This window comes from Manis javanica, chromosome 7, assembly GCF_040802235.1.
Source record: "Manis javanica isolate MJ-LG chromosome 7, MJ_LKY, whole genome shotgun sequence".
NCBI classification, from domain to species: Eukaryota; Metazoa; Chordata; class Mammalia; order Pholidota; family Manidae; genus Manis; species Manis javanica.
In genome coordinates, this window is record NC_133162.1 from 89,928,610 (window position 1) to 89,955,143 (window position 26,534).

The window sequence follows — 26,534 nt, forward strand, 5'->3', positions numbered from 1 at the left end:
ACTGAACCTATCTTGTATCCATCTATCAATCAATCTCTCTATCATGCATCTATGCCTGAGAGCTGACTGTATATGCCAGGCTGCCCATTCAGGCTCAGGGTGGGCAGCATAAGGAGAGAACTGTGAACACTGAGAGGATGAGGTTCCCTGGGAGGGGAGAAGGGTAGGAGGTAATCCTGAGGAGCAGCCTCCATACCTGATTTTATGATATCTGGAAACATTGGGACTAGAAGTCCTAAGGTGTTCTTGTTTTATTTTATGGCCATTTTCACTTTACTTACTCTTTTGTTCTTAAAATATGGGCTTCCTCTCTCATATCAAAGATCGAATGTTCAGTTTATGTGGAAGGAGTGTACAGGGCTTATTCTTGGACCCCTTCTCATATTTTTCTCTGATGGCCTTCTCACTCCTCCCTGCCTTTCCTTGCCCATCTCCTACCTCTATGACCTTTCCACTTAGGTATCTTCCTAAAAATGGTCATGTTCGGCTACTCTTGGCCTAAATGCCAGAGACGGCCAGTGTCAGAATGAGGCAACCAGGGCTTGTCACTCCACCTGGAAATTGGGGAGCAGGGGAGCAGAAACTGCTTAGTCTTGGTCAGACATTTTGAATTTTTCTCTATTCCTTTCTTATAACTCCTAACAGTTTCTAAGAAGCATCTGTCCAGTCATATGATTTAAATGACATATTATAAACATTCCTTTCTTAATATTGTGATAGTTTTTCTTTGTTGCATAGCAAGCATATCCTTAAAAGTCGGTCTTATTTTCCTGTCCCCTTGTGCCTGGTACAGTGCTGGCAGTCCCCAGGTATCCAATCCCTCACTGCTGAATGTATGAATGATGAAGGCTAGCAGAAGAGTCTATCTGCCTTTCTACTTTCTGCCTATTGCTTTCTTTTTTTTTTTCCTAGGGGGTGAGTTTTTCCACCAACTTTGCAGAAAGATTTGAAAAGTAGTCACCAGATACTGTGAAATGTCTTGCACATTGAGGCTGCTTAGAGTTCAATTAACAACAAAAAATGTTATTAAAAGCAATTAAAACTTAGGAAAGCAAGGATTTGCCAAACTACAGGCAGTTCTAGATTTATAGCCAATATTAAAAAGAAATCATCTGTAAAAGGTAAATATTTATATGGGTATACATATATACAAATATATGCTTTCTCTGCATTATTAATTTCTTCAGAATTATTACCTAGCTGATTACGTGGTGTTTTTCAACTGTTATTATTGATAGATGCCATCTAGTGGTAGATAATAGCAGCTGCTCATAGATCCATTCAACTTTCATATTCCTATTCATTATTAGTTATTTTTTAAAAGTAGAATCAAACACACTGGTTAAAGAATACTATAAATCCCAAGTAGGAATAAACTTTGGAGGATTAACATAAAATTTCAATCTCCTACAGCAGAAAATAGAAAAAAATACAGGACTTTATCTTTCAGGCCAGTTCAGCCAACTGCTCCTTTATTCATTCATCAAATATTTATCAAGCTCCTACCCTGCGCCAGGTTCTGTGTGAGCGGCTGGAAATAAAAAATCCCTGTCCCTACCTGGAGGTGGTAAATGTTGGCCAGCCACTATGTCCTGAGCACTTACAGTGTTTCAGCCACTGTGCTAAGCAACCCAGAGCCAAAATCACATTAGATCATCACCAAAGCCCTCTGAGGTATGACTTCATGAGAGAAATGGAACTTTGAGATGTAGCTTGTTTATAGTCTTGTACCTAAGAAACTTCCAGACCAGATTCAGACCTAGGGTTGTCTGACACCCAAATGTGAGAACTCCTAAAAAATCCACTATCTGGGGCAAAGGTGGAAAATGCTTTTAAACTGCATACAGTTTAGGCCTCTTTTTTTTTTTTTGAAGTAAGGTGAGGGCAAGAGAGCAGATGTCTGTAAGAGTGATGCAATTTGTACCAGTTGCTTAGCTATGGGTCTGGAATGGAGAGGGTGGGGGGGAGAAGTTGCGAATAGCTATGGCCAAGAGTCTGAATCATGAGAAAAGAATACTTCATCTGTCTTGGAAGATTCTTGGAGATACATTGGATTGGGAACATTACAGTGAACCCCAACAAGTAAGTTTCTTATTTGTGAAGCATATGCTTAATAAAGAAGAGACCTTGCCTTCTGAAGGATATTTACCACTGATCTTTGATCACTCCATCCAGTACCGCCTCTCCAGATCTCCATGGCACATAACTATACAACTGTTACATTTTTTAATGCGTTGACTGAGTACTATTTTTAGAACTGTTTCTTATGTAAAAATCCAAGCTCAGTTGTGTTGTGCTTCCTTGTTATGGTCTTCTTACTGATGTGGATAATCTTCTGCATCTGCTAGAGCACACAACAGACCTCCAGATATACTTGCAGGATTGAATATTTTTATTGGATAGGTTTCTTCTTAGGCCTGTATTATAGTAGGTGATACTTAACACAAGATTTAATAACTCTTACATTGTTCTATTAGGTTCCACTGGAAGAGGAACACATGCTTTATTTTTACCAAGACTATTGGTATACTTTTGACCAGGGCCACAAACCCAGCTTTCTGAGCTGCTGCTTAACATTTTATTTTTAATTGCAGAAGACAACTGGACTTTTTATTTCACCTAACAAGACCATATCCTGGCAAGTTTCTGTTGGGAGAGATTTCCATTTTGAATGAAAACTGAGGCAGTGCCTATGAGCTCATCGACATGGGAGGACTTCCCCTTTAAGAAGGAAAAAGAACTTGGTGGGACAAAGCACCCTATAAGAGTTATGTAAGTGAATACGCCCAGGCATGGCTGAAGGGCATGAGGGCACGGCTGCTTCCCGAACATGCCTTGCACTGGCACACTGGTTGCTGTGGCTTTACCCGCTGTGCCTCTTCCAGCAGTTCTCTATTCTCTCCTCCTTGCTCTAGCTTTTCACCCTCGGTGAAGCCTTCCTCAATTGGTCCACGCTCTGCCCGCAGACTGCTGACTCTCCTTTTCTCCCTGTGGGCGCCTCTCACTGGTGGTCCTCAGTACCTGCTCCCAAGGTCTGCTCCTTATCATGAAACTCACATACGCTGGTGTATAGGTCTTTGGGTCCTTTGCATCTAAGATAATGCCCTAATGTAGAATGAAATCAGTGCATATTTGTTGCAAATTATGAATATTCATTTGACTTAAAAGAATTACTTTTAAAAAGAGGGTTGATAATAGAAAATGGAAGCAGGAGATGAGGGTGGGGATCTAAAATCTTATTTAACTTAGACAGCCATTCAGGTTTATTACAGTTGTATGCATGTGGTCTGTAAGTAGAAACTTGCGGTAGTGTGTCAAGGAAATAAAACTGCCGCTTTGCTGAATACAAAAGTAAACAGATGTAAGTACTAGCCAAGGTCAGCCAACAAGCTCAAAATCTTGGAACAGTGGAAGACAGCTGGTATGTCTTTGAACTTTGTGCCTTTTTTATACCTTTTAGAGAAAAATAGGTACGACTGATGTTGGAATCATTTCAGGAGTTGATGTGTTGATTCAGAATTGAAGGGAATTAATCCCTTAAGTTTGTTTCTTTAGGTACTCCTAGAGCATGATAAAAATCACAGGAGGAAAAAGACTTCTGCAAGGCAGAGAGGCTTAGAGAAACAGGAGGACACGAAGTCTTGAGCTGAGGGAAGGTTAAAGAAGATAAACACATTAGAGTTCACCATATCTTTTAGGTCAATATATTTCATAGTTAATATTTTTCTTTAAAATTTCAACAGAATTTATACCTTTAACAGAGAAAGGTTTTTTCCAGTAAGACATCCTAAGGCCAAAATGATGTGCTGATATCTTAACAGGTGCAGCAGTAAGCCTCTTGCCCTAAGCTTACCATTCCCGAAAAAGGCAAGAAACAAGAGGATTGCTAGAAAGAGGACCAGCAAGGAAGGACATAAGCATTAAGTCTAATAACATTTCTAGAGTATTTTATTTGGTTAAGAAGATCCAAAAGCTTTCCTTGAGCTTTGTCTCTTGAAGATCTCTCACAATCCATCCCAAGGCAGATAGATGCCTTGTGAGTCTTGCCCTGGGCTATATCGCCACCATCCAGCACTGTGTTGGCATGGCAAAGGGGCTCATAAAGGTTTCCTGAAGCCTGGAACATTCTGAGGAGGGAGGGCTGCATGTGACTTGGGATTCTGGGAAGGTCAGAAACTCTCATGGACTTTCACAAACACACCCAACTGTTTTCTCTGCATTGTCAATTGTAAGCATTTAAAAAAATGCTGCCGACTTTGGTAGTGGCCAGAGGGCTCAGGATATTTCAGTTTTAGTTTGTAAAACACAGGAAGAGGGATGGTAAGGTGGGAGAAGAAGAGAATTGTAGCTAACATTATCTGGCCAGACTCCCTTGTAGGATCATTATGTATTCGACATTAAGGAATACATCAAAGGTTCCTTCTCATCTATAAGACAAGGGACAGCTGCAGCTGCCAAAGCAAGAGCCACCTCGGTGACAACCCATTGACTCAGGCAGTCACTGCTTTAGGAGTCAAAACGTGGCTCTTTTCCTCATGGCTCTTAGGGAAGAATGGGAAAGACAATGAAACATGCATAATTACACAAGGTGTGAGAAGTACTATGATAACATGTTACTAAGAAGTATATCCTTCCCTAGGGGAGAATTCCCTAGGTTTCCCAGGGAATGCCCACCTATGGCTGCCTCTGTGGGGTTCTGTTCATACCTATAACAGAGCGTCTACAGTGTATGATTGATATGTGTGAGATGGTGAGCTCCTGAAGAGCAGGGCCTCTGTCCCATGCATTTTTATATGCAGAACACCTAGCACCTTCTGTAACATTACAGGATCTCCATAAATGTTTGTTGAATGAATAAATGATAAATCTTGTAGGTACTGTTAATGGGGTGACGGTTGGGAAGCCCACCAAAACATGGAGAACTCATGAATTTTGTCATGTTATAGTAATTGCTCTCTGACATGTTTTATCATACCCATTCCCATATATGATACCTGTATTTTACAAAGAGATATAAATGATTCGAATTCATATCACAATGTGCCCTTGCTTTAGATAGCAAAGAAATATATTATGGGAGGGACTGCCTCTAGCTTTTCACAGGATTTTGTTCTAGGGAGTGTTTGTGATAGGGAAGTACAGACAACATTATTTCTCCAGGAAGAATTCTGCCTTTTTAAAAAGGGAGGAACTGAAAGCCCTGAATACAGGCTCAGGAAACGCACCCCAGGCAGCTCCACCAGGGTCAAGCCGGCTCAGGAAATTCTATAGTGGTGCTGGAAGGTACGTCAGAGGTTACCGAAGCCAGTCTGTTCCTGCTTGTAGGTCGTGACTCCCACTGTACCACTGAGGCTGTGTCAACTCCAATCTAGCTTGAGTGTCTCCGGAGGTCCTTTAATCTTTCGGCAACCAATTAAAGTATCAGGCATTTCACATGAACAGTTTCAGGTACTGCTTCCTCCTGGTGATCAACTTCTCCCAGAAAAATAGAAAAGATGGGTTTAAGAAGTTCATTCTTCCTGGTGGAGCCAGTGCCAAGAGGGTGGCTCCTCTGGGTTGAGGACTGATAGGGCTGGGCAGGCCCACGGCTGGGCGGGGAGCATGTGGACTGCGTGCCTCCCCCAGCCGCCTCCCTCCTGACTCCTGAAGGTCTCTTCTCCGCAGCATTCCCGTGGGCCGGCACCCATCTGACTTCATCTTAACGTTTGTATTAATTTAAATAAAAACGGGTTCTCTATGCAACGTCCCATCCCAGTCCCTGGGGGCAAGGGCGCCTCCCGGGCGGTCCAGGCGCCCTCCAGGCCGCCGCACAGTAGGGCCTCACTCCTTCTGCCTTCTGCTTCCGTACTTGGCGATGCGGCCCTTTGGGCGGTCGTGGGCCGGGCGATTCTGCGACGTCGGGACAGGTGCCCGCGCAGCGCCCGCACCTGTCTGGGTCTCGTTAGCCGGCGACACTCAGGCTCTTGCGACGCGGGAACCCGAGCGCCGGACGGGCGCGTCTCTCCCAACTCCAGAGAGCGGAGGGCCGGGCGGGGTCGCGACTGCGCAAGGGGGCGGCTCGGGGCCAGATTCGGGGTTTTTAACTTATTCCAGCCAGAGAGGAAAACGAGTCCCGAGGAGGACAGCGCCGGCTCCACCGGAGTGCGGGCCCAGTAGGCTACACCTCCCTCGAAGTCTCTAGGCGCCGCCCCCACGCCCGCAACCCCCTCCCGGGAAAGGGAGCCCGAGACACTCCAGGACGCGCCGCTGGGCCCGGGAACCGCGCACCGGCTGCGCCGCGAGCCTCGCGGGGCGGCGGGACGGACGGCGCCCGCGCCCAATGGCGGGGCGGGGCCGCGCGGGCCTGCGGACGGCGGCCAATGGGAGGCCGCGAGCGAGCAGGCGGGCGGGGGCCGGCGTCGCCGGGCGGGCGAGCGGCGGCGTCGGGACCCGGCGCGGCAGACCGGAGCCCGGGAGGAGCCGGCGGAGCGGGTGGAGGACGGCGGAGGAGGAGCAGCTCAGCGTCCCCGCCCGGCTACCCGCCCGAGCGCAGGCCGTAAGTCCAGCCGCAGCCGGCGGGTCCGGGCTGCCTCCGCCGGAGCGCGGCGCGGGCGGAGGCGGGGCCGATGGGCAGCCCCGGGCAGCGGCTGGCGGCGAAGCAGCGGCCCCGAGACGCGCCGCCGCGCGCTCGCGGGCTGTAGCGGGTCCCGGCGGACTGCGTCTCCGAGGTGCGTGTGGGGTGGGGGAACGAGTTGCTGAGCGGGTGCCTGGAGCCTCTTCGGCGAGGTCTGTCCCGAGGTGCAGGGGCTGCCTTCGGGGGCGCCTCGGGGCTGACGGCGGGCGCCCTGAGCGGCGGGTCCAGGGCGGGTCCGGCTCGCAGATGCGTGGGCTCTCGGAGCCCCGGGTGGAAGAGGAGCGGCCGCCTCTGGTTCTCTCAAAGTTATTCATCAGCGGAAAGGTTATTCCCGTCCTGGGGACTCGAGCACGAACGAGGACCTCCTCCGCGTGCCCAGCACCTCCAGCACGACTGGCCTAAGTGCAGAGATAAAGGTTGCCCGACTCCGTACACTCGGCGCGCAGGCGGGGGACTCGCTGAACTTGCTGCGGGGCCCGTTCCCCCTGTAGGGTGTGCGCCCCGCGGCCGGTCCTGCGTGTACCGCCGCGAGCGCCGGCTAGCGACCTGCTCACCGAGTCCGACCTTTCGGCGGAGTCCCGACGGCGCTCGCGTCTCCGGGCCCCGCTCCACCCTGAGGCCCGGGGCCTGTTGGCCTCCCCCTCAACCCCTTTATTAAAGCTAGTTTGGCCATGTCCTGGGAATATACCCACGAGTACCTACAGATTAATTTTCAACTGTGCGGCAAACCCAAGAATCAATTTCGGTTCATCATCGACAAGCGCGAGCCGATGCTTTTCGGGAAGAGAAAACAACTTGGCATTACCCCTCTGGGAGGTATTTGTCATCATTAACCTGCTTCAGTTAAATTAATTCAGCCCAAGATGACTCCAGCGTGAGTACTGTAAAAATGAAGTGCATTGGTCATGGAACTTTGTGGCATTAAAACGTGATTTTGATGAAAATAAGATTATAGATGTTTTGGATTTTGTTTAGATTTAGACTTGGTTTTGATAAGGTTGGCCTTCCAAAAAAAAATCTTGGTGACTCTCATAGGTTTGAGCAGTAAGTTCAAAATAGTCAGATTTTTCTTCGCCTCTTTTGTCTGCAGTTTTCATTTCTAAATGTTAACACTAGATGGCTTTCTTATGACAAGCATTTAGTAAACTGCACTTTTGAGTTGCCTATCTGCAATTCAGATTGTAATTTTTCCAGTTTTATAATTAGTAATGGGGGGGACCCTCCAAAACTGTTGCCTTTTTTGAAATACATTCTGCATAAAACCAATATTTATGCAGATATTAAAAGGTGGCCTACTATTTTCTGGCACTTCTAAAGATGAATTTCAAGAGTCAACTTGGTTGCTGTTTTTAGCCACTGATTTAAGGATGTCTGTTTCATGTTTTGGCTTATTTGAGAAATTCAAAGTTCTACAGTGAGGTTTGTAATTCTGTTTTGACAACATTTCCACTCATAATGTTTACTGCTTAATTTATTAGTTCACTGCTTGATTCAGAGAGGTATAAAATACAAGATTGAGAAAGTGCAATCTTTCTTGAGTTTTGGTTACAAATAATACTGCTTCTTCCTTAAGATTCCAATGATGATGCTTTTGGGGAAAAGATGTAGTTGAAATATATGTATATGCGTGATTCATACCAAGGATAGTGTCGGGGACATCTTTCTCTCCAACTGATAATTTGTTTTTTCATTTCTAAGCACAACACCTTTTTGAGATGTTCAGTAGCCTGTATGTAGTTGGGTATTTCAGCAGTAGAGGTTATCAATTACATGTTTTAAGTACTTTTTTTATAAAGCAAGATCCTAGCAGCCTGTCCAAACATTGCCTACGTAGGCACACTTATTTATAAGTTGGAGAAATATCTTGAAATTATCTTCATAGCTGTCATTTCTTGTGTGTCTTGCCCAGCTTAAAATGTGACATGTTGAAGTTGTTTGTTCTAAATTACAGTGTATTCATAAATAGCTGAAGGGGAAAAAAACAGTAACTCTAGCAAACATCTGGGAAGTAGGAAATGAAGTCAGAAACAGCTTTTATCAGTACTCACATGCTACCTATAGATGGGGTGAAATGAACTTGGATAAGAAGCAGTGTAAGCATTTGGTCCCAAAAATAAGGCAAGAGATAAATTACAGGTATGGAGCAAGAGCTGCTGGCTTTGGGGTATTGTCTGCAGGTTCTTCCCAGCTGGTTTAAGTGTATATTCTTCATCAAATGGTTTTTTATGTTTTTAAACCTTAGCCTTTCTCAGAGCTTTAATTTTATGGAATGTAATAGGGGAATTATCAGAACATCATGATTTGGCTTTTATGATGCCTCGCATAGTTACAGTTGTATAGTATATATTTGTAGGTATTCTTTTTCCCCCTCAAGATGGAATGGTATTTTGAAGGGTTCTTGATACCTGAGCTTAGTAAACACCTATTCACCTTGGGAACCTTTTTACCTGAGGCAAAAGGAGTAGTGGGTTGCCCATTTTGAAAATCTATTTTTGAACATGAGGAAACACTGGTGAGCTAACCCTGAAAGGGCTGTTGCCTCGTAATTGAAAGTGATTTGAAAGTGTTGTGTTTGGTTATCAAGACTAGCGTTGTGTTTACTGTATACTTTGCAAAGAACTGTGTGTTTGTGTGGATACAGGCCCCTGCCCCCCAGCCATAATTAGTAAATGAAAGTTTTTTTTGAGATTGAGGAAGGCACTGAGTCTTTGAACAGCAATTACTATCTACTATCTACTTATGGTGGTGGTTTAGGGTTACAAATCCTTTCAAAGACATGCTGAACTTGAAGAAAATTTAGACTTATTGTTAACCAAAAAGCGAAGTTTTTCTTTTTGAACATGAATGAAATACAAAGTATTGTCCTAAAGATACAGGGAGCCATGTCACAGATTTTTCTACTTGTATTGTGTGCCTAAATCCCTTGTGGGATGATAGAACAGAAAGAGTATTAGGCAGCAGCGACAGGAACCTCCAGTTTCCGGCCTCTGCTGCCTGTCACAAATGAGTTTGGGAAAAGTATTTCCAAGCTCTCTTTCAGCACTAAAATTTTAGGTTTCCTTAACATTTAAAATAAGTGCATTAGTGTAATAAAAAATGACAGGTTGAAATAGTTTACGTTTTTTCATGATTGTGCCTCTTCCTTGCTTTATAGTAAGTTTGTATGTGAACATGCATGAGAGTTGTCATTACTTGGTTTCAACTTTGAAATCAACAGTTCAGAAGTTGCTTTTCTGTTCCAATGACGTAGCTGTGACTCCTTTTGAGAGCTAACAATGTGATAGGAATTTAAATGCTTTGTAATTTCAGAGAGAAATTATCTTGATCTTTTTGAACTTGATTCATGAACTTTGGTTCCAAAGAGGGAGGGGGCCAGGTATGACCCTCAGTAGAAGTTCTGTTGAGAGATTTCGCATTTATCAATTCCTTGTTACTTTTCTTTTTTTGGTACAACATTGTATAGCCAAGTTGGGTGAGAAGAAAGAAGGTTATCCCTTCATGTTGTTCCTATACTGTTTGTTTGTATCTACCTGTAAAATTAAAAAAGAAAAACAAAGCAAATTTAGGGATTGCCAGATTTGCCACTGTTTGATGTTGCAACATGAATTTATAGAAAATTAACAGCAATTACTATCTACTATCAATGCATTTCATCAACATCCTTTGAAACACTAAAAAAAAAAAAAAGAGGAGTGACAGTGGGGGGAGAATATGGATATATGCATGTATCAGAGAGGCTAAAGGAAGATTCTTCCCTTCCAGAGAGCAGTTGTTAAAATAATCCCATGCATGCATGTATACCCTCCGTACACAGACACTCTTCCCTTTTGTATGGACAAGTCAAAACTTCACTAAGGACCAGGGTTTGGAAATCACTGGCCTGCCCAATTTATCCTTCTTTGGTGCTTGGATTCCCATGTATACTCTGCAGGTGGTCTCCAGCAATACCTGAACATTGCTGGGAGGGGAGGAGAGCTCCACCTTTCTGATGTTTTTGATTCCTAGAAAGTGGGTTTTTTTTTTTGACTATAGAATTGTAATCTAATTCTACCTGTTTATTTGAATTCTATTCCCTTAGTGGCCTGCAGAACAAACCCTTTTGTAGAGGTATTTCAGTTACTTACTGAATAATACCTATCAGAGTAGGACCCAGAAATGCAGTCCCCTCATTCCATTTCACCTAGATTGGAGGAGCAGTCCTTCCTTCAGCTTGTCTGTCCTCCTTGCTCTGATACCCTCCAGTTTTACATTTGCTCTTCTGATAGCCATGCTACACAGACTCAGTTTTAGTATACTAAAACCCCGAACCCATTAAACCGCATTTTCTCCTGTCTTAATGTCATTGCAAGACCTAATATTTGTTGTGTGCTTCAGTTTGTTTTATTGTAGCTGGTTCTTCCCCTGGTGCTGTTAGGAATTTGGTTCTATTATTGAGCACCTTTGCCTGCCCCTCCCAAAGAAATGCTGTATGTATATTAGAATAGCCTGTGTATATCTTTATGTAAGTCACTGACAAAAATTGTTCACCTGGTGGAACCATGAATCCTGTCTCTGGAAGCTTCCCTCTAGGTCTACAAGGAGTCACACTCTTTTGGTTACAGTTAAGAACTAATTCACATTAATTTCTTACAACGAGCCTACATCCGGTCTGCCTTTTTCACACAGATCTCCTGAAAGAGCTTGTCAAACCTTCTTTGCTAGTTGTACTGGCCAAGTTATTCTAAGAAAGAAATTAGTTCATTATTAGTGTGTCCCTACTAACTAGAACCATGCTCTGCATCATTGATGATTAAGAAATATTTGAGAAACTAGGGCTGTGCGGTGATCAGTGACCTCTGAAAGTCTTAGGCACTGAAAAGATTATGGGAAAAATCAGAATGTCATTGGACTTTTCTTAAACTTATTTTTTTCCTTGGTATTATTTTATTTTGAATTGCTTTCAGATAGTGGGGAAGAGAAGCATCATCTTTTCCCATTTTCCCAGTGTTTTATTTAGTTGGTACTCTTCCCTATTTCATAAACATTTTAGCTGTAAAAGATCTCTTGAGCTCTCTCTGACAGTAAGATTACTCCATGTTTTTCACTTTTACATATTTGCTAAATCTGCTGGAAGAAGCTCCCAGTTAGTTGAGCTGTTGAAGGAATCAGATTAGTCTGAAGTAGGCTATTTAGTTGTGTATTCAGTTACTTGCAAGTAAAAAAGCCTGGGTAAAGACCTGGTGTTAATAATTGCTACTGTGGAAAGTAAGAACTCTTAGGTGAACAAAAAGTTAGGTGTGCTGAGATGAATTATTGTGTAGACTTGAAAAAAATTTCTGACTGTAATGTCTAGGGCATAGTAACATGGTAGTCAGTACAATGATTGCTTTCCCTGCTTGCTAGAGAGGTTTTGAACATGCATTTAATGGTTTCTTGTTGAACAGTGGATTTTCATGTGGCTCAGGAGTAGCTCTGAGATGTAGTTCCTCTTTGTACTGAAGTTTCTAATAAGTAATCTTAGGAATTATACTTTTGGTTATTCATAAAAGACAGGCTATTATTTTGAATGCTTAATGCCTTAATCCAAAGAACAATTATTATCTTTGTAGTAGGTTCTCTAAACTTTTACAGTGTACATCCCATCTATACAAAATCATCTGTCTAAATGTCAGTTTGTGTATACCTATGCCTAATACATATGTCTGTATATATATGTGTGTGTGCATATGTGTATAAATACGATATATATTATATGAATATATGTCACTTCACCATGCTAAAATATGGATGTTAAAAAATACAAAAATACAGATTTTAAAAAGGTGGATATTAAAAGTAAATAGAGGTTTGGACTTCTTCTGTACTTCAGGGGTCCTCTTGTTATCCTTTGAAATGTGTGGCTCCATTCTAGATACCCCAGCTCTACCACCCTCTCTGGTTAGAGTTCATGACTGGAAACAATTTGAGTCCTGCAAGGATCTGGTGAGGAAAGTTTAAGGAAGACTCTACCTTTAATAGGTCTTTTGTATTGTATTTGTATTTTTTCTGAGGACATTTTTTACTGAGGCCTGTTTTCTTTGAGAATTTCTTGTGGGTTACTTACTTAGTTGGAGAGTTTTTATTTTTTTGGGGGGGCACAGATAATGTAATGGGGGAGACTGTTTTCCTTTGAAGGTTTCCAGTTGCACTCTGCTGTTTAGGAAGATTCAGACCATTACAGACCAGTCCCACCAACAGAATAGGACATAACTAAACATATGGTCACCCAGAAACTTCTAAGAGTAAGAACAACTTTAAAACTAGAAATTTCTAGCATAGGCAGTGTGTTACTGGCTGGACCTAAAGCACACAATTGCCCTTAAGGGGAGGAAGTTTAGCATGCCTAATATCCTAGCTTCTGGAGGGAGCATGTGGGCAGCAAATGGAAAGGGAGCCACAAGCCATAGCACCTGCTGCAGCTACCCAACTAAACTAGCACTTCCCACTCTGCCTGCCGCCTCTGCATTCTTTCCAACCCCTTATTCTATTTTATTGTAATCCACAGCATTTACTATTGCTGTTAGATTGTGTATTCATTTTTGTATGTTTATCTTCTGTCTCACCTCAATAGACCATAAGTGCCACATGGGCCGGGACATTTCTGATTTACTGCTGTGTTCCCTGTACTTCCATGGTTTTTGGCACATAGTAGTCTCTTAGCAAATACATATTTGTTAAAGAATGATTGAGAGCCATGGGTTTAAACATGAAGGAACTGGGTACCTTGCATTTGTTGAACTAAGTAGTGTTGCCTTAAAGTTCTGACTATTTCTATTGTAAATGATCTATCTAAAACAACCTTTTATATCTTTTATGGAGCAACCTCATTTTGTATCTTTTCTGGAGCATTTGAAATGGTCTGTGATGGAACTCTGAGACAGACCTGGTAAAATGGGAAGATAGTTTCTGAAGAGGTTAATGGCAGATTCCCATCTGAGACATCAGGGCCTTCACAGCCCATTCAGAGGGTGCACCCCTGGGGTGTGTGGCACCCCATGGGGATCCTTCCTTTCCTGAGAGAGCAAGGCTTTACATCTTTCCCAGGGTTCAAAGTCTGGTCCCAATGGACAACTACACAGCCCTGTTGGAACTAGGTGAGGCTGCAGTCCATTTGGAAAGCCTGGTTTGGGCTCATTAATAAAGAGAACTAAAAAGGAATGGTTTCTGAATTGTGCACCTTTACCTTTAGTTTTTTTTTAATCTCTCAGTCCATTAGAGGTGATAATTTCTACAGGAAATAATGCTTTTTAAAATCCCATCAGTAGTATATAGTACACTTCTTGTTGATTTAGTACTTTTAATTTGAGGACTGTAAAATACATTAGAATATTATTTATGCCTTAAATAGAGTAGCTGCTCAGTGAGCCTAGTTTTAATTTCACAGGTAGAAGTCTTTAATATCCTGACATAGTACTAATTCCTATATTATATGAACTCAGGGAGAAAGCATTCTAACTCTTACTTGTTTAAATTTGTGTATTAAGGTTGTGTATCTGCTGTAATGAGAGATGTAGCAAGGCCAAGAGATGAGCCTAAATCATAGTAAAACCACCTTCTTTACCATCAGATTTTATTTTCTGAGGGTCATTATAAGTCATTGCCTAGAATAATGGACCTATTTTTCCACATAAAAAGTTTAAATGATGACAAGAATGAGTGCAAGAGGCTAATGTTTTTGATTTAGGAGCGGAACAAAGGATTGGGAGAGATACTCTGAAAGATAAATTAAAAACAGCTATAGGGCCTGGTCATTTATGTTCTGTCACATACGTAGCAAGAACCTTCTAAGGCTGATGGAATTATCTCCTTTTGCTGAGGCAAAAACTAAGGTTTAATGAGAGAGGGCATCATTTTCTGAATTTTAGCTTCAGTCTCTGTGCTCCAACTACAGGGCTCTTTCCTGGGTTCCACAGCTGCTTTGGGAGGTACGCTTGGTCTCCATCAGTCATAAAAGGAGGAGGGAGTGAGTAGAAAAGGTACTTGCATATGAAAACAGTGGAATTACGCAGCTAACTGCCCCAGAAAGGGGGAAATGGTGGCCCAGGGTTGGGCTAATAAGCTTCTTCTAGTCTGAAACATACCCTGCTCTATCAGCCAGGGGCACTTGTTATTAATTAGAAATTTTGTAATTTGTAGTGAGGTAGCAGTTCTGCTGAGTAAATCAGGTTTCCGATTCTTTGTGGGAGAGTGGGCTCTTCTGTGATCATGGGGAGAACATTTCTCTAGCCCTTGAGTCTTTGCCAAGATTAAAAGAAGTAAATATAAGAGGAAAAACAATTTTTGTTTTGCATTTATACTTTGCTAGATTTGCATATTCTTTGTGTAAGCCAGTTGAATGTGAATCTCTAAATAAATTTCAAGTATTTAAACATTTAAAAGGATTCATCCCCAGTACTTTACTCACCCAAAGAAAAAGGGCTTACAACAAAGAAAATAACCCCCTTGCTGATGTAGCCCATGCAGACTTTGTTCACCTTGTCATTGAATTATAAAACATTAATAGCAAAGCTAGAATTGGAGCTTTCATTGAAATGCTTAGCTGGCTCCGTTCCAAAGTATTGTTTCCCTGGTAGAGAAAGCAGGACGATTTGTTTAAAACTGGCAGTGAGCCAGTCAGAAGAGCTCTGATGCAGTCTTTGCAGTAACTACTTTGCTCCGACTGCTAATTTTAGGGCACTGAAAGCTGGGTGCTGTCTGATGACTGCCATTGCTGTGCGTCTGGTTTCGTGGAGTTTTCTAAATCCGTGCCCTCAGTCTGGCTTCCAACTTCTCAGTTCTTCTCCAGCTGAGCTGTAGAGCGGGGTGTGTGGAGCACACGGATGTGTGGATTGAGGGAGGAGCAAGGCCCTGGAAGGGTTTCAGGAGATGCCACCTTTAATTTTAGGATTTTGTCGGTCATTCCATCAATGAGTACATGTCCCACGTCCACATTCCTTGTTGAGGAGTGTGAGAAATACACTCACTGGTCCAAATTCAATAAGTGAACACAGAGACACAGAGAACGGTGGAGTGAGGCTTGCAAGATCAGGTGTCTGATGAGCAGGCACACCTGGGGAGTTTGGCGCCAGTAATTTATCTCCTAGTGCGCGAGTCCCTCCCCTGGTTCCTCATTGGGCTGAGTACTACAGGGTTCACATTCTTCCCCGGGCGTCGCCTAAGCCAGTTATATTTTCCCCTTAAATTTGTCTTAATTTTTATTTTTTTATTTCTTTATTTTTTTAATTTATTTTTTATTATTTTTATTTTTAATAAAATGCTGAAGTGGTAGGTAGATGCAAGATAAAGGTAGAAAACATAGTTTAGTGTTGTAAGAGAGCAATTGTAGATGATCAGGTGTGTGCCTGTAGACTATGTGTTAATCCAAGCTAGTATTTGTCTTAATTTTATTGGTAGGTTTAAAAAACTCAAATCAAACAGGTATAGCCAGGCCCTTACTAATTCCCCCACCCCCACCCCCACTCAGCCTGAGCATCTTCCACCACGTGGCCCTTTGTTAATACCTACCTTACTGTTGAAATGTTTAAACATCTGGTAGGAATAATCACATTTAGGTTTTATGCTCTTTCCTAACAAGGATGAGGAAAAGGGTAAGTAGAGGCCACTATCTTCGTGGAGCAGCACATTGACAAGATTCTCTTGTTGGTGAGCTGGCTTAAAATTCGACTTTTACCTTCTCCTTTTCTGGGAAAGGTAAAGCTAAGGAGAAAGATAATACTTCTGTCAAAACAACTCGGCATTGTATGGAAGAGCAAAAGAGAGAATCTGCTTGCTGTTTCAGGAGGCAGAGGAGGAGGCGAGAGGTTGTTTTGTGGTTTTGTTTAACCCACTGGTGTCCTGGGCAGTGAGCATAACCCAATTTTAAATTGAGGCTGTGGGACCCCACAATCTTGAGGTCTCTTTAAACTAAGATTTCTGAGGTAGCAGGGGTGCTTAGGGTGTGAGACCCCCGAGGGCAGGGGCCTATTCCTTCATGCCTGTCTCTGCACCTGGCAGCCATCTGGCACAGCCAGCACACCGACCCACCCTGAGCAGTCCAGGCCTCATAGAGACCTGGTCATCCTCCAATCAAATGTCTTCATGTTACAGATTTAGAAACTTAAGAGAGTGATTTAACAGCGAGGCCTAGTGATAGGGAGATGAGCTGCCTTGCTGGGTGATGGGCTAATTCCCCGTTCTCCTTTGGGTGTTCTGGGCTAGCTGATGGCTGTGCCTTACAGGAAGGATTCCTGTACCTGGGAGCCCTGGGGAGTGAAGGCTCAGTGGGCTGCTGAGCATATGGTGGATTTGTATAGTCGGGTATATATTCGTGGAGAAAGTGCAACCCGAGTTAGGCTTTGGAAAATGATTGGGATTTCAGTTTTTATTGAGGGGCTCTTGTAGGCATGGACACTCCTGGTGCTGTATGGAATGAAAGATGGAACCATCTCTCAACTGTTGATTGGATCCTGGTACTGTGCCCATCAACTCACTCAACCTAAGACTAAACTCATCCCCTTGCCTGATTTAGGTTTTGCAACTTAAAAAATGGATTTTATGAAACATGACAGGAGAGTGATGGATTGTATTTTCAAAGTGGTGATTAACTTGTCTATCAAGTAAGATAGCCAATCTGATTTTTTTTTTCCAGTGTAATTTGCTGAAACTTTGAGTGTGTCATAAACCTAAAAAAAAATTTGGAGAACATTATCAATGTGCTTTTCAAAAAAAAAAAAAACTTAAGATATAACTGACCTATAACATTATATTAGTTTCAGGTGAACAACATAATGATTTGATATTTGTGTATATTGCAAAATGGTCATCACAATACATCTATTAACATCCACATAACACCACACATAGTTACATGTATCTCTTTCTTTGATGAGAACTAAGATTTCAAATAAGCAATACAAGATTATTAACTATAGTCACAGTGCTGTACATGACATCCCCAGGACTTATTCCTCTTACAACTGGAAATTTATACCTTTTGACCACAATGTTTTGATATAAAATTACTGCATCTGTTTCAGTTGTTTGTCGAGAGAATGTACACACAGTATTATATTTGCAATTCAAGGTCACATGCTTTAAACCTTTATATTTAGGAATTTATAACTTTGGGGAATTGATTTACCAGAGTGATTTATTTTAAAATTATTCTGCATAATCAAAATTGTGCACTGAGGCAGCCTTAGAAAGTGTGGCTGTGGCACGTGAGAATTCACCCTGCCAGGGCATCTTGTCCACCATGTGGGGCTGGTCTCTGGGATGTGCATTAATTTGCTGTGCACTGTTGCTTCAGTTCACTTTCATTTTATATCACATGAAATAATAGCAAGGACTGGGTAAGATCTGCATTCTCGGTTACACTCCAAAACAAGAGATCTTAACATAATTACCATATACTTTTCCTCGAGTTTTGATTGTGCAGATTTTCAAACAGAGAGATGAGCGGAAAGCGTTAGGTAGTATAGTGCATGCCCCTCTACCTACCACCTAGATTCTACGAAGCATTACCATCTTACTGTATTGCTTCATAAACATGTACCCATCTTGACCATCAATCCGTTTTTCCCTGGGGGTGTGATTTCAAAATAAGTTGCACACATCAGTGTACTTCACCACTAAACACTTCAGCATGCCTATCATAAATGAGTTTAAAATGTTTCATGTCTCTTTTGAAGTCAAATTTATGAAGTGAAATGCATACATTTTAAGCATATCGTTCTGAGCTGGAACAGATGTGCACACCACGCAACTCATAGTTCTGTTAGAATATACCTGTCACTCCAGAAAGTTCTCTTGTGCCCCTTCCCATTCACCTTACCTCCGCCTGCCCCCACCCAGGCAATCACTGTTCCTGTTTCTTTTTTCTTTGCCATAGGTAATTTTTGCCTGTTTTTGAACTTCCTGTAAATGGCATCATACAGCAGGTGGGTATTCTTCTATGTGAGGCTTTCACTGTGCATGTTTTTCTACTTTGCTATATGCTTTAGAATACATTCCAGTGCCAGACTGGATGGGGCTTCACTTTGGTCACACACCTTTTCAAGGATCAGATTGTCCAAGAGATTTTAGGAGCAAATTTCTTTTAGGTATTTATGTATTTTGAAGTCTCATCTTCCCCATTCCCAACAGGGATACGGTTTGGCCATTTTCTGACTGGTTCTCTTCTGACCTCTCACCCACATATTCAGTAAACCAGGTGCTTCTTTTGTTAGTTTGTTAACACTTGCCTTGCCGCAGGGCCAGCTGGCTGGGTCCAGCTCTTAGTGTTCACCTGAGCTCTCTTGTGTCTGAAGAGATGGACCCTGGCACATTTTCCGTTTATTTGTGTGTGCTACTTGGAAAATTTGAGGTAAAAGAAAACACATCTATTTCTTTTTGCAAAAGCCATTCTTTTGTGATTTAAAGGTAAAGAAGATTTTATATAAGGCTTCTCTGAGGAATAATTTCTAGTTAAATGCAATAATTAGTAAAACTAAAATTCTATGACTGGTTTTGTGACACTGTATGGAGGAGATTAACCAATTAAACTTAAAATTCAGGAGACTTTCAAATCGCCTTTGCTGAGGAATAATGGCTAGCAAAATAAAATCCTAGTTGACTTAAAATAAAATTCTAGACAATGAACCGCCCCCTTTGCTATGCCTGCTGTTACTGAAGTTTTTGATAAGGAAAATATTCAACACAGCTGTCAAGGTCAGCAAACTGCTTTTTTCCTCCAGTTGGCAAAGCACTCCCAGTTCCCCCCTCCTCTCCTCCGGGCTCCTCTTGTGCCCTGCACATGCCAAAATGCCACATATCAAAATAATATAAATTGCTCCCTTTGCTTGTGCTCAGGGCTCAGACCTTGGGAGATTACTCCCCTCTGAGCCCACCGCTGTGAAATAAAACCTCAACACTCCAAGACCTCCAAGTGCCACTTGGTTTTTCTGTCGGTGCTCCAGTCCAGGTTTTTTCAGTATTTTCCGTAACATTTGGTTCTCTGACCGGGAAACCCAACCGTGCTGGCCCATTGTTGCCACCAGTTTAGGGCAACAGCGGGGCAGTGAAGGAACAGGACATTGAAACGGAGAAGGTGCGCCCTGCCTGATCTTTCGGCAGTCTCCCACCTGGTCGCCCTGGGCCAGCCCTGCTCTGTTGTTCCTGTCCCACTGTTACCACCAGACTCAAGGAGGCTAGGTAGGTTAGGACCTGGTTCTGACGTCAAATTCGGTAGGGCCCTGGAGCACCTGACCCAGCCAGTCCCACCTGTTGGGGTAGATGGGGAGCCTGATCACCTCCTGGAGACTTCTTAGAAGTCTCACAGGTAGACATTCCCAGGGGGGGAATGTTTAAACCCTTTTCTGTGTGTGTGTGTGTGAGTGAGTGAGTGTGCAGGGTGTCTGAAGTCATTCAGTCTGCACTGAATCTATCATTCCACGGCCTGTGCTATGGAATCTGAGTGGGCCGTCATCCGCATTCATGGTCAGCCATCATGACATATCAGTGATTCAGCCTCGGCTCACCTGGCCCAGGACTTATACAGGTGCACCTTAGTCAAGGCTGACCAAAGTCTCCATGAGGCATGTGAGTGGATGGGCATCTGACTGGTCTCCTCTCTAGAGGAGGCACCCCCCCCCTTGTCTGTTGTTGCGGCACTGTCCATGGACACATCATGGGGTCAGGGCACAGTAAACCCACAGTCCTTGACACTATGATCAAGAATTTCAGGAAGGGATTTTCAGAAGACTACGGAGTGAAATTAACTCCTGACAGGTTGAAAGCCCTGTGTGAATCTGAATGGCCCACCTTCAGTGTAGGGTGGCCTCCAGAAGGGTCACTAGATGTCCCAACAGTCTGTCAGGTCTGGCGGGTCATCATTGGAGATCCAGGTCATCCTGACCAGTACCCATACATTAACTCCTGGTTAGGAGTTGCCCAGACTCTTTCCCCTTGGGTGCGGTTTGCTTGCATCAGGCAGGGACAGGGTAGGGTCTTAGTTGCTTCAACAAAGAAGTGTGCAAAGAATCAGCAGAAGCCTGAGCCTCTGAAAATTTTTGCTGGTGATCCAGAGGAAGAGCTAACATTGCCCCCATCTTATGTGCCTCCAAGGCCGTCAGCACCCATCTCCCCAGTCCCAGACACCCTGCCGCCGTTGGCCTCTCTGCCACCTCCAGAACCAGTGGACCCACTTTCTCTTGGACCAGCAGCCAGACTGCACCCTCGGCCAGGTGCAGGTGCCCTTTAGATGCTGGTGCGAGAGATACGGGAGCTGAGCGATGTGATGGGAACGGGACCATCCAGCCAGGCCGGTCCATGCTTTACTACCAACCCTTTTCCACGACTGACCTCCTCATTTGGAAACACAACACCCCGTCGTACTCAGAGAAGCTGCAAGCCTTGGTTGATCTAATGGAATCCTTCTTCTAAACCCATTGGCTGACCTGGAAGACTGCCAACAGCTTCTCTACATCCTGTTCACAGTGGAAGAGAGGAGGCAGCTGGAGTTATTGATTGGGGTGCATGGGCTGAAATTGCTGTCTCTGAGAGGCACCCCAAGAGGGACTTCACCACCCCTGAGGGACAGCACCAGATCTGCCAATATCAGGATGCCCTCTTCTAGGGGATCAAAGCCAGGTCCAAAAAGCCTATGAACATGACCAAAGTATCTTCAGTTACTCAACTACCAGGAGAGACTCCTGAGGATTGTTATGAAAGACTGTGTGAAGCTTATTGCATGCATCTCCAGCCCCTTCAATCCTGAGTCACCAGGGAGTCAGCAAATGGTCAACACCTCAGTCATAGCTCAAGCCACCCCTGACCTCAGACAAAAGCTCCAAAAACTTAAGGGCTTCGCTGGGATAAATATCACTCAGCTGATTGAAATTGCCAACAAAGTATATCTAAACAGAGAAGTTCAGGCCAACAGAGAGGTTGAAAGCAAAATGAAGTAAAAGGCCAGCTTCCTGGCAGCTGCCCTGAAAGAAAGAGAGATGACCAAAAGGCAGAAAAAAGCCAGTCGCCAAGAGGGGGAAAGCCTAGGACGCCCCTAGCCAGGGACCAGTGTGCTTACTGTGAAGAGAAGGGGCACTGGAAGGACAAATGCCCCAACCGAGGCAAAACCCCAAAGCCTGGTCACTGACTGTAGGATCCTCACATGAAAAGGCTGATTAGTCTGGCAGGAGCAGACTCAGATTGACAAAGACTAGGCTCTCTCATGCTTGGCCCCCATGAGTCCACAGTCAAAATGAAAATGGGGAGACAACACATGACTTTTATGGTTGATACAGGGGCAGAAAACTCTGTTGTCACCCTCCCTGTAAGTCCCTTCAGTAAAAAGACTGCAACTATTCTCGGAGCCACTGGGACATAAGCAGTCCAGCAACACTTTTGCCAAGCCCGCCAGTGTGAACTTGGAAGCTCCAAAGCCTGACATAAGTATCTCTACCTGCCCGAGTGCCCTGTTCCCCTCTTCAGCCAAGATATACTCTCAAAGCTCAGAGACCAAATAACTTTTGAACCGACTGGATGCACCAGCCTCAAACTAAACCCAGGCCAAGAAGAGCCAGGGTCCCTTGTACTGGCAGTAGCCACACCCAGGGAAAAGGAGGGGAGGCTATTCTGTGCCCAGACTCTCTCAAGTAGCCCACCTGAATTCAGAGCTGCTTCCCCTCAGTATGGGCTGAAGGCAACCCACCTTCACTTGCTCATAACCGAGCTCCTGTCATTGTAAAATTGACTCCAGGGGCCCAGCCACAAAGACAGCAGCAGTACCCCCTCTCACAAGAGGCAAGAGCAGGCATCCAGGAACACCTGATCCGACTCAAAGAGGCAGGCATGCTAACTGTGTGTCAGTGGCCCTGGAACACCCCACTTCTACCAGTCAAAAAGCCAGGAGGAGGGCACTAGCCTGTTTAAGACCTGTGAGCCATCAACAGAGTGACTGTTTGTTTATGCCCAGTGGTCCCAAATCTGTACACTCTCCTCAGCCAGATCCCGAGGTCTGCCAAATGGTTCACTTGCCTAGACTTAAAAGATGCCTTTTTTCTGCCTCTGGCTGGCCCCCCAAAGCCAGCTCTTGTTTACCTTCGAATGGACTGAACCAGATACGTGGTAGCAGATGTAGTCAACATGGACGCAGCTTCCACAAGAGTTCAAGAACTTACCCATTCTCTTTGGAGAGGCATTGGCCGCAGACCATGCCAGCTTTCCAAGGGAAGCCATGTGTTGCGTCCTCCTGCAGTGTGTAGATAACCTCCTCCTTGCCAGTGACACCCAGGAAAATTGTGCAAAAGGCACAGAAGCCCTCCTGCAACTCCTGTCAGACTTAGGATAAAAAAGGGCACAAATATGCCAGCACCAAATCCTGGTATTTGGGCTTCCTCCTCACCCAGGGCAAAAGGGCATTAGGGCTGAGGAAGAAAAAGGTCGTTATCTCCTTAGCTCAGCTTCAGATGAAGAAAGCATAAAAGGTTCCTGGGGGCCGCCGGGCTCTGCAAAATCTGAATTCCCAGATTCTTGGCAATGGCAAAACCCCTCTACCGACTCCTGTTGGGGGGCTCATATCGAGAACCCCTGTCTAGGCAAAAAAGGCAAGAGCCACCTTCCTGGAAATAAAGGCTGCTTCAGAACAGGTACCAGCCCTAGGCTTGCCAGTTACAAAAAAGCCCTTCAGTCTCTTCATACATGAAAAAAGTTAGCCCCTGAAGTTCTCACATAATTGTTAGGCCCTGGCAGCAGCCAGTTGCATACCTGTCAGATAAAAAAACTAGACCCTATTGAGACAGGATGGCCACCCTGCTTCAGGACACTGACAGCCACAGTTCTATTCATTAAAAAAGCAGATAAACTTACTCTGGGACAAAAAAATTAATGTCAAGGTCCCCCATACTGTTGTGTCCCTCTTAAACACACAGGGACACTGATTCCTCTCCAACTCTCAGCTGGCACAATACTAAAACTCCTCACGGCTTTCTGGCTCCCAGAAAATGTAGCAATTCTGCATTGCAAAGAACACCAAAAAGAAAACAACCCTATAACACAGGGGAACCAGCTGGCAGATAAGGCAGCTAAAACAGCGGCCAATAAAAAACAGATAAAGCTCCTTCCCTCATCATGACCCTAATGCCCCCAGTGGAGGCCCCTCTACCCAAGTACACTGAAAAAGAGGAAGACTGGGCCATGGCTGAAGGAGCCACCCTAACTAAAAGAAAAAAAATTGGTGATGGTTGCTGCCTGACAGACACATCTTTGTCCCAACTGCAACCAGAAGGCATCTAGTCAGCAAATACCATCAGCTCACCCACCTAAGAAAAACTAAACTAGAAGCCCTCCTCAAAAAGCAATACTAACCTGCCTTTGTAGCAGATGCAGTACAGATTTTAACTAAATCTCTCAACATTACCTGGAAACTTGACACTGCATACAGGCTACAAAGTTCAGGGAAAGTGGAATGAATAAACACCCCATCAAAGGAACCCTAGCTAAGTTTTACCAAGAAACTGGCCTTCCGTGGCCGGACCTACTGCCCCTGACTCTCCTGCATGCTCACTGCACACCCGGGACTTGAGGCTTTTCCCCTTTTGAATTAGTGTATAGACACCATCCCCTGTGTCTAGGAAGCCTCCCAGAGAACCTACACCAGATAAGAAATAACAGAATGAGAGAACAGCTCCAAGCCTAAAGAGCTACCCTAAATAAGCTGCAGTAAAAGAAAAGAGCCCTGATCTCCTTAGGCACCCCAGTACATTCCAGGCTGGAAACTCAATCTGAGTCAAAAATTAAAAGTACCCCCTCAAACCTCAATGGACTGGGCCCCACAATGTTGTTCTAACTACTCCTACTACCCTCAAAGTTACAGGCATCACTCTGTGGGTCCATCATTCCAGAGTGAGAAAAGCCCATACTCCGGACAAAGATACATCAGTAGAAAGCCCAGCCAGACCTCCAAATCCCTCCACCTCCACATCTGACAATTACCCTCTGACCCATGAACACCAGCATGCTGTGGATCTTGGCCCTCGCTGGAATGGAATCTCTCATCCTGGGCATTAAACTCTCTGCTGCTGCCCCCTCTGACTAAACTGTTCCTCAAAAAGTTGCCCTTCTGTTGTCTATTGGGTAATCGTTAAGTTGTTTTGCTGTGCTTACCTGTCTCTCCTAGCTGAACTCAAGTCTCAGCCTGCATTTCCAAAGTACAGTATAATGTTTAACTGTACAAAAGTTATAAAGTGCATGGTCATTACCCAAGAGAGCTGCCCTCAGTGGCCCAACTACACTTTTAGCACCTGTCCTCTCACACTCAAATAAACCAGCCTGAGTGTAATGCACAGCTGTATAAAAGTAAATTAGGACTGAAAAAAACTGAGTATTTTTGTTAAGCACAGGCTTATCAAGAATCTGAAGGACTCATTTCAACCTGTACACACAAGGCCCATACAGACAAATGCATAAAAACATAATCATTTGTGTTCTTCACAAAGTGACTTTTAACGAAAAAGTCACAAGGAAAAATCTCCTAGCTCAAAGTAATTAAAAGTATAAATACAAGCTATTATAACCCTATCATAAACCATAAAGATGATGCCCCTAAAACGACATGTTTAAAGGGGCATCAGAGGGGAGAGTGATAAGGAAAATATTCAACACAGCCATCAAGGTCAGCAAACTGCTTTTTTCCTCCAGTTGGCAAAGCACTCCCAGCTCCTTCCTCCCCTCCTCCAGGCTCCTCTTTTGCCCTGCGCATGCTGAAATGCCACATATCAAAATAATATAAATTGCTCTCCTTACTTATACTCAGGGCTCAGACCTGGGGAGATTACTCCCATCTGAGCCCACCAGTGTGAAATAAAACCTCAACACTCCAAGACCTCCAAGTGCCTCTAGGTTCTTCTGTCAGTGACCCAGTCCAGGTTTTCCAGTATTTTCTGTAACAATATTTTCCATAACACCTTGAGTTGCTAACCCTCTCCAGCCATGAGCAAAACCAATAAAGCATTTTTCTCAGCAGTGCTGGTTTAAAGGCTTTTTTGTATACACAGTGCTGTCAGTGTGTGAAGATTTTTCTGTAGGGCTGTCTTGATTAGGGAGTTCCACCTGCTCTAAAAAAGACTCTAAAATGTGGTGTCCAGACAGGACAGAAGTTGACTTCTTTCTTGTACCACAGTCCGAGGTCTAGGCGGGAGGCTGCTCTCCTCCATCTCACACTCATGGGCCCAGATTCCTTCCATGTTGCTCCACAACAGAGCCTTGGCCTCAGGTGGAAGACTGCGGAGCATGTCAGCCTGGCTGAAAAGGGAGGGAACACCAGCAGGTGGTCATCTGAAGATCCCAGAAGGGGTCCGCATCACCTCTGCTTACAACTGAGAGCTAAATGACCTGCCCACACCTAACTTTAAGGGGTCCTGGGCATTGATGTAGTTGACCATCCACGTGCTTCTGTTCTAGTGCATGTCATTGGTGGTGCCTGTTACATAGTGGGTGTATGCATTCATTTGTCAAAGACTTACTGCATGCTTTTTGTGCCAGATACATTTCTGGGGATGGACTGGGTTGTGGTGGGTATGCAGACACGGTTGTTGCTCTTATGGTACTTTGATTCTGGAAATACAGTAGATCTTCTAATGATGCTAATTTCAGTAGATTTTTTTTTTTTTTTAGTTGGAGGCAGTGCTGTTTTCTCCTTAAAGTGCAGTTTAGTTCTGGGTGGAGGAGTGGAGGGTTAAGTCTAATAATAATGAGATTGCAGACAGATTCTGTAACTGAAAGAAATGTTACTAGGGACATGGATTAGGGGATGTAATAAAGGACCTAGTCTCTTAAAATTCAGACTCATAATAGAAGGCGTAAGAGACACTTGATGAATGGAATCATGCTACTCATTTATTCAGGAGCCAGAGGGTTTCTCGGGAGCAGAAACCTTTTGAGTGTCTGC

General features: G+C 44.0%; 1 protein-coding gene across 16 annotated transcripts in view; it reads left to right on the top strand.

Moving 5' to 3' along the window:
• Nucleotides 1-5,640: 5,640 nt before the first annotated feature.
• SIPA1L2 (signal induced proliferation associated 1 like 2) overlaps nt 5,641-26,534 on the top strand; it is a 300,638-nt gene continuing 279,744 nt past the window's right edge. For 12 of the 16 annotated variants that reach the window (XM_073241286.1, XM_073241287.1, XM_037025559.2 and 9 more), the window contains exon 1: nt 6,572-6,707. The gene's annotated coding sequence lies outside the window, so the exon portion shown is untranslated. Of the gene's footprint in view, nt 5,704-6,421; nt 6,536-6,571; nt 6,708-7,229; nt 7,488-26,534 lie in introns of those variants that run through there. The other 4 variants (XM_037025563.2, XM_037025562.2, XM_037025560.2 and 1 more) reach the window with 4 other exon arrangements.